Consider the following 7,696-nt stretch of genomic DNA (forward strand, 5'->3'; position numbering starts at 1 on the left):
CTCTTTAGTATCTTGAATTCTTCCTTGTAATTTGGCTTCTCTGCGTTCCAGTACAATTTTCAGAGTCTCTTCTGACATCCATTTTGGTCTTCGCTTCCTCTCTGTCCTTGCAATGACCGTTTGCACTCTTCCTGGATGATACCCTTGATATCCTCCCAAAACTCATCGGGTCTTCGCTCATTAGTGTTCAAGGCCTCAAACCTGTTCCTGAGATGGTTCTGAAATTCAGGTTGAATAGACTCAAAGTTATATTTTGCTTGCCGTGGATTTGGTTTAATTTTCCTCAACTTCAGCTTGAACTTGCATATGAGTAGTTGGTGGTCTGTTCCACAATCAGCTCCTGGCCTAGTTTTCACAGCTGATATTGAGCTTCTCCAGCGGTTCTTTTCACAGATGTAATCGATCTGATTGCTATGCATACCATCTGGTGAAATCCAAGTATATAACCTGCATTTATGTCTCTTAAAAAATGTATTTGCTATAAATAAGTCATTCATGGTGCAAAATTCAATCATTCTCTCTCTAGCTGCATTTCTGTCACCGAGTCCATGTTTTCCAACTACTGAATCTTTTCTGTTCCCAACTTTTGCATTCCAGTCACCCATTATTATCAATGCATCTTGATTGCATGTTCGATCGATCTCCAATTGTAAAAGCTGATAAAAATCTTCTATAACCTCTTCCTTGGCTCTGGTTGTTGGTGCATTTATCTGAATGATAGTGGTATTCACTGGAATTCCTCGTATGCATATGGATATTATCCTGTCACAAAACTGTACTTCAAGATGGATCTAGCAATGACTTCTTTAACTATGAAAGCAACTCCCATTTTTTTCTCACCTTTTCATCTCCAGAGTAATATATCATATGATCTCCCGACTCAAAATGCCCCATGCCAGTCCATCTCATCTCGCCAATGCCTAGCATGTCAATATTTATGCGTTCCATTTCTTCCTTAACAATACCTAATTTTCCTACATACATGGTTCTCACATTCCATGTCCCAATCACTAGTGTCTGCTTACAACTGTTCCTCCTCCTTTGTATTTCCATACTTGAAAGATCGATCTCTCTTGCCCTTTCTGCTATCTACACGTGTTCTGTTGTACATAGGGTTTTCAGAGGCCTGCCATTTCAGAAGTGGATGGCCAATCCTTCTTCCTAGTCTGCCTTAATCTGAATGTTCAGATTCAGAACCCAAGGAAGCTTCATATATAAGCTATTAGATCAAGGGCTGGTCAATGGGAGATAGATGTGAAGGGAGTGGGTAGAAGCGGATGGGTATCCTGGTGGATGGTGGAGCAGGGAAATAAGTGGGTAAAGACACGTGTGCCAAAGGCAGGGACAACACTGACAAAGAGATATAAGAACTTAAAAAACCAACATAAGACAGCGAGGGTACAAGCAACACAGTACTGGAAATAACAAAATGCACAAAAATGCAATCCAGAATATTAAGACCAAAATGGCAGAAGTGTCCAACACATTGGAGGGACAAAAAAGTAGAACAGAAGAGATTGAGAGTCAGTGAGCTGGAAAATAAAAACCTCAATGGAAATGTTGTTGTTCTTATATGCTTTCAAGTTGTCTGAAACCCATAGTGATCCTATGTACAGCAGCTCTGAACACTGTCCTTTCCTGAGCCAGTCTCACTAATTCAGACACACAAACCTCTATTGACCCAGTCACTGTATCAATCAATCTCATCCAAGGTCTTCCTCTCCTGTGCTGTCCCCCCACCCTTCCAAGCATGGTGTCCCTCTCTAAAAACTGGTCTCTCCTGGCAATGTGCTCAAATTATGTGAGATAGAGATTAAAAATCCTAGCCTCCATCCCAGAGGTGCACCAGATGCTCTGCTAGAGGAGGGGGGACAATCTCCTCCTGTATCTGTCAGATCCGATTTGACGGTACATGCACAAAAAATAAAAATTAAAAACATTCTAACCTCCAACGGAAAACGTGGTTTTACTCTCTCAAGGACAGACCTATTTGTTTTCTTGGCAGTCCATGGTTCAAGACTCTTCTTCAGCACCACAACTCAAAGGTATCAATTCTTCTTCTGTCATCCTTAGTCACTAACCAGCTCTCTGAAGCATAATAAGTAAGCGCAAAAACCATGGCCTAGATTAGGCACATCTTAGTTTTTAGAGTGACAATGTTGATTTTCAGTACTCCGGAGAGGTCCCCAACAGCAGATTTCCCAATGCAATCCATCTTTTCATTTCTGGGCTGCTGGTGCCAGGAGTGTTGACTGTGGAGCCAAGCATGCTATAACTGCTAACAATCTCAATCTCTTCTCCAACTATTATGGTGATAATAATAATTAAAGGCATAATAGATTAAGAAGACATAACCTTGGTCAACATCTACATCCAACTAAAATTCAATTCACTTGATTCTCAAGTGCACTTGATACAGTCTCCACAACTGATCACGTATTAGAACATAAAGCAAACCTCAACAAATTAAGAAACACTGAAATAATATAAAGTATCTTTTCAGACCACATTGCTATGTTGTTGTTGTTATGTGCCATCGAGTCGCCTACGACTCAGCGACCCTATGTACAACAGCCCTAAACTCCACTCTGTCCTGTGCCAATCGCACCGTCTCTGACACTCCCATCCCAATTATCCCAGTCACTGAATCAATCCACCTCATAGAGGGCCTTCCTCTCCTGCGCTGTCCCTCCACCCTCCCAAGCATGATGTCCCTCTCCAAGGACCGGTCTCTCCTCACAACATGTCCAAAGTATGTTACACGGAGCCTCAGAATCCTTGCCTCCAAGGAGCCACCCGGTTTAACCCTTTCCAGGACAAATCTGTTTTCCTAGCAGTCCATGGTATTCTCAATACTCTTCTCCAGCACCACAGCTCAAAGGCATCAATTCTCCTTCTATCCTCCTTGGTCATTGTCCAACTCTATGATGCATAACAAGTGATTGGGAAGACCAAAGCCTGTATCAGACGCACCTTAGTCTCCAGAGAGACACCATTGCTCTTCAGTACTTTGGAGAGGTCCCTCACAGCAGGCTTTCCCATGGCAATGCGCCTTGTAATTTCCTGGCTGCTGGTGCCAAGACTGTTGACTATGGAGCCAAGCAAACTAAAGCTGTGTACAATAATCACAGGAGGATAAAGCTTATAAAACTACCCATTTGGGTGCTCGCTTCGGCAGCACATATACTAAAACTGGAACGATACAAAGATTAGCATGGCCCCTGTACAAAGATGACAAGCAAATTCGTGAAACGTTCCCTATTTTTCTTCTCTAATCGACTTACTTGTGTGTTGTTTTTTTTTTTCCAACTTACTTTATATCACAATCTTCCTGACCAGGCTCCTCCCCAGCCAAGCAGGAAACACTTTACCTATTTACTATTTAACTATTTACCTATTCATTTTCTTCTGGATTAATTCTGAGGACTTAACCTCCTTTTTTATGTTACATAGGCATATATATCTGTTTCAATTTTTCAAGATAAGGGTATTTGCCGGAAAAACACATTATTGCTGAACACCCTGATAAATCCTTATTAATTGAAAACAACTAAAATGATATATTGTTTGAAAAGTTAGCTATACAAAAGAATACAAATGAAAAACAAAAAAAGCTTAAAAAAACAAAAACAAAACTACCTATTTGGAAGCTAAATAACACCCTGCTAGAACACAAAGCTGTGCCATCTGCATAACGTAGGTTGTTGATGAGTCTTCCTCCAATCCTGATGCCATATTCTTCCTCATAAAATCCAGCCTCCTAAATTATCTGTTCTGCATACAGACCAAAAAGGTACAGAGACAGGATGCATATCTGATGCACTCTTTTCCTGATTTTGAACAATGCAGTGTTTCCTTGCTCTGTTCTAACAACTATAAATTGAGACACTTAGGAATAAACCAAACTAGAGACACAAAAGAGCTTTACAAAGAAAACTGTAAAATTCTTCTGTGAAAAATAATAAAAGATCTAAACAAATGGGAAACTGTTTCCTGTTCATGAAAGGAAAACACAATAAAGTGAAAATGATAATCCTACCAAAAGCAATCTACATGTTTAACATTATCCCAATATACATATCAAATTCATTTTTCAAAGAGATATCATGAAGGCTACTTTGTTAAGTTTATTTGGAGAGGAAAAAGATCTCGAATAAGGAAAGCCCCTTTGAAAACCTAACTGAAGTGGGAGGAATATTACTCCCCGACTGCAAAACCTACTACACAGCCGTAATAACCAAAACAGCATAGTACTTGTACAATAACAGGCACACAGACCAAGAGAACTGAAACGAAAACCCAGAAATGGCCCCAGCTATCTATGGTCAACTAATATTCAACAAGGAAGTAAAACCTATCAAATGAGGAAATGACAACTTCTTCAACAAATGTTGCTGGCAAAACTGAACTGCTACCAGCAGAAAGCTGAGACAGGATCCACATCACATACCATACACATAAATCAACACAAGTTGGATCAGAGATCTGGGAGTAAAGCCCAAAACCATGAAGTTCATTGTTGTTTGTTGTTATGTGGTGTTGAGTCGTTTCCGACTCATAGCGACCCTATGCACGACAGCCCTAAACCCTGCTCTATCCTGCGCCAACCGCACTGCCTCTGACACACCCATCCTGATTACCCCAGTCACCGAATCGATCCATCTCATAGAGGGTCTTCCCCTCCTGCGCTGTACCTCCACCCTCCCAAGCATGATGTCCCTCTCCAAGGACCCGTCCCTCCTGGCAACATGTCCAAAGTATGTCAGACGAAGCCCCAGAATCCTTGCCTCCAAGGAGTAGCTTGGTTTAATCCTCTCCAAGATGAATCTGTTTGTTTTCCTGGCAGTCCATGGTACATTCAGTACCCTTCTCCAGCACCACAGCTCAAAAGCATCCTCTCCTTCTGTCCTCCCTAGTCATTGTCCAACTCTCTGATGCATAACAGGCGATTGCAAAGACCATGGCCTGTATCAGGCGCACCTTAGTCTCCAGAGAGACACTGTTGCTCCTGAGTACCTTTGAGAGGTCCCTAACAGCAGACTTTCCCATCGCAATACGCTTTTTGATTTCCTGACTGCTGGTGCCAAGAGTGTTGACTGTGGAGCCGAGCAAACTGAAGCTGTGAACAATCTCAATCTCTTCGTCATCCATCCTGACGCTGCCAATTGGTCCAGTGGTGAGAATCTTTGTCTTCTTGACATTGAGCCTCAGTCCATACTGAAGTTCATAAGAGGCAAAATAAAGAGGCTGAAAACTAAAGCGAGAAATGCAAAATTAATAGACGATAAAATTGATGAACAGGACCTTCCAAAGATTAAATCCCTGTGCACATCAAAAACATTTCCTGGTCTCCGTTGAGGCAGCCATCTTGCTCTTGCCGCGTGTTTCTGTTGGAGGACCCTCCCTGTTTCAGATTTACCAACAGAATGAATCAAGAAAAGTTAGCCAAACTGCAGGCTCAGATCCTGATAGGGGGCAAGGGTACAGCTCGCAGAAAGAAGATGGTGGTACATAGAACAGCTACAGTTGATGACAAAAAGCTTCAGAGTTCTCTTAAAAAACTGGCTGTGAATAATATTGCTGGTATTGAAGAGCTCGGAAGTCCGCATGGAAGGCAGAGGTGAAGAAAGGAACTGCTTATGAGGTTTTCAGTCAGTTTCAACAACTAAGAAATAGTGAGAAGAGTTGGGACCTCAGAAGGCTTTTAGGACCAAATAATAGGCTCTTGTGTCCAGGAGAAAATGAATATACTTACCAGTAATATTAATGCTCACCCACAGCTCTTCTGGGAGGATCTAAACCGTTGAAACGTGTTTTGGGCTTCTTATGTTTAAAGATACTTGTTATTCTAAATAGAACTTTTCTTCAAGAAGTTAGCCATATAAAGCTTAACTCTGAAGGAAAGATAGGACTGCAAATATAAATTGTGTGATTGTGCATATAAGTTACTATTTGTATATGCCTCAAAAAAACCCAACAAACATTTCCTAATAGGATGAAAAGAGTCTACTGACTAGGAGAAAACATTTGGCAATACCATCTCAGACAAGGGTCTCATAACAAAAGTATATAGCATACTATATTGCCTCCACTAGAAAAAGACACAATTACAAAATGGGCAAAAGAAATGGGAAGATTTTTCATAGAGGAAGATATTCAGATGGCCAGCAGACAAATAAAGAAATGTTATCCCACTCCAGTAGCAGTGGCAAAGTTTAACAGGACAACAAACAATAAATGTTGGAGAGGATGGGAGAGACTGGAACTCTCAAACAACGTTAGTAGGATTATAAAATGGTACAACTACTCTGGAAGACAGCTTGGGGTTTTCTCAAAAAGCTGAACACAGAAACTCCATGTAATCCAGAACTCCCAAGGAAATTAGAACTGAGACAAAAATGGAGATTAGTAAACCAATGTTCACAGCAGCATTATTCACCATCAGAAGAACATGGAAGCAGCCCAAGTGTCCAATTACATCATTCACACAATGGAATACTATGCAACACTCAGGAACAATAAAGAAATATTACATAACTTGGGAGAGACTGCAGAGTGTTATGCTGAGTGAATTAACTCAGTCTCCTAAGAACAAGTACTGCATAAAATCATTATTGTAAAAATACAAAGATAAGTAGTAAAAGTGTATGGGGGTTTAATGGGTTGAAGAGTTGGGAGCGGAGGGGTGAGGATATGTAGGGGGAGTCACAAAGTTGCACATTTTGGCTTGTGTAGAGGGTGTTTTCACATACTGTGCATCAGAAAGCTGGACGATGACTAGGGATGATAGGAGAATTGATGGGTTTTGAGCTGTGATGCTAGAGAAGAGTACTGAATACCACGGACTACTAAGAAAATAGATTCATCCTGGAGAGGGTGAAACAAGGCTACTCCTTGGAGGCAAGGATTCTGAAACATTACTGACATACTCTGGTCATGAGGGAAGGAGGGATCAGACATTATGTTTAGGAGGGTAGAGGGACAGTCCAAGAGGGAAAGACCCTTGATGTGATGGATTGACTCAATGACTGGAGTAATGGGGGCAGGTTTGTCAGAGACAGGTTGGCTCAGGGTAGAGCAGGTTTCAGAGTTCCTGGAAATAGGGTCACTATGAGTCGCAAGTGACTCGATGTCACGTAGTAACTGCAACAACAACAACAACAGGGGGGATAAAAGAAATGGGAAAGATCCAACAGGGACCTGAAAAGGGCATAGTTCACTGGTGATTAATTTTATGAAACACAATGTATAGGCATGATTGTATAAAACATAATGTCAATGAAGAAAAGAGTGAAACACACACAGAAACAGACACACACACAAACAAAATCCTCAAAAAGTATACGAATAATGGAAAAAATTTTAAGTAATATAATATAAAATATGCATGAATAAGCAAATGAAAGTGTAACTGCAATGATTCAAAAAAAGCATGGATGAATTAATATCCAAGTAGATATATGCATACCCATGTTTATTGCGGCTTTGTTTACAATAGCAAGGAATTGGAAACAACCCAAATGCCCGTCAACAAACGAATGGGTATAGAAGCTGTGGTATATTCGCACAATGGAATATTATGCTGCATTGAAAAACAAGGAACTCATGCAATATTATTCAAAATGGGTTACCCTGGAGGACATTATGTTGAGTGAGGTATCTTAGTCACAAAGGGACAAATGCTATATGGTGCCAC

General features: G+C 40.9%; 1 protein-coding gene across 1 annotated transcript in view; it reads right to left on the reverse strand.

Annotated features, from left to right (window-relative positions):
• The window catches only part of RARS2 (arginyl-tRNA synthetase 2, mitochondrial), a 172,933-nt gene that overhangs the window by 130,562 nt on the left and 34,675 nt on the right, over window positions 1–7,696 (reverse strand). The window lies entirely within an intron of this gene.

The sequence above is a fragment of the Elephantulus edwardii genome, unplaced genomic scaffold (assembly GCF_000299155.1).
Source record: "Elephantulus edwardii isolate Elephantulus edwardi_28Jun2011 unplaced genomic scaffold, EleEdw1.0 scaffold00360, whole genome shotgun sequence".
Classification (NCBI taxonomy): domain Eukaryota; kingdom Metazoa; phylum Chordata; class Mammalia; order Macroscelidea; family Macroscelididae; genus Elephantulus; species Elephantulus edwardii.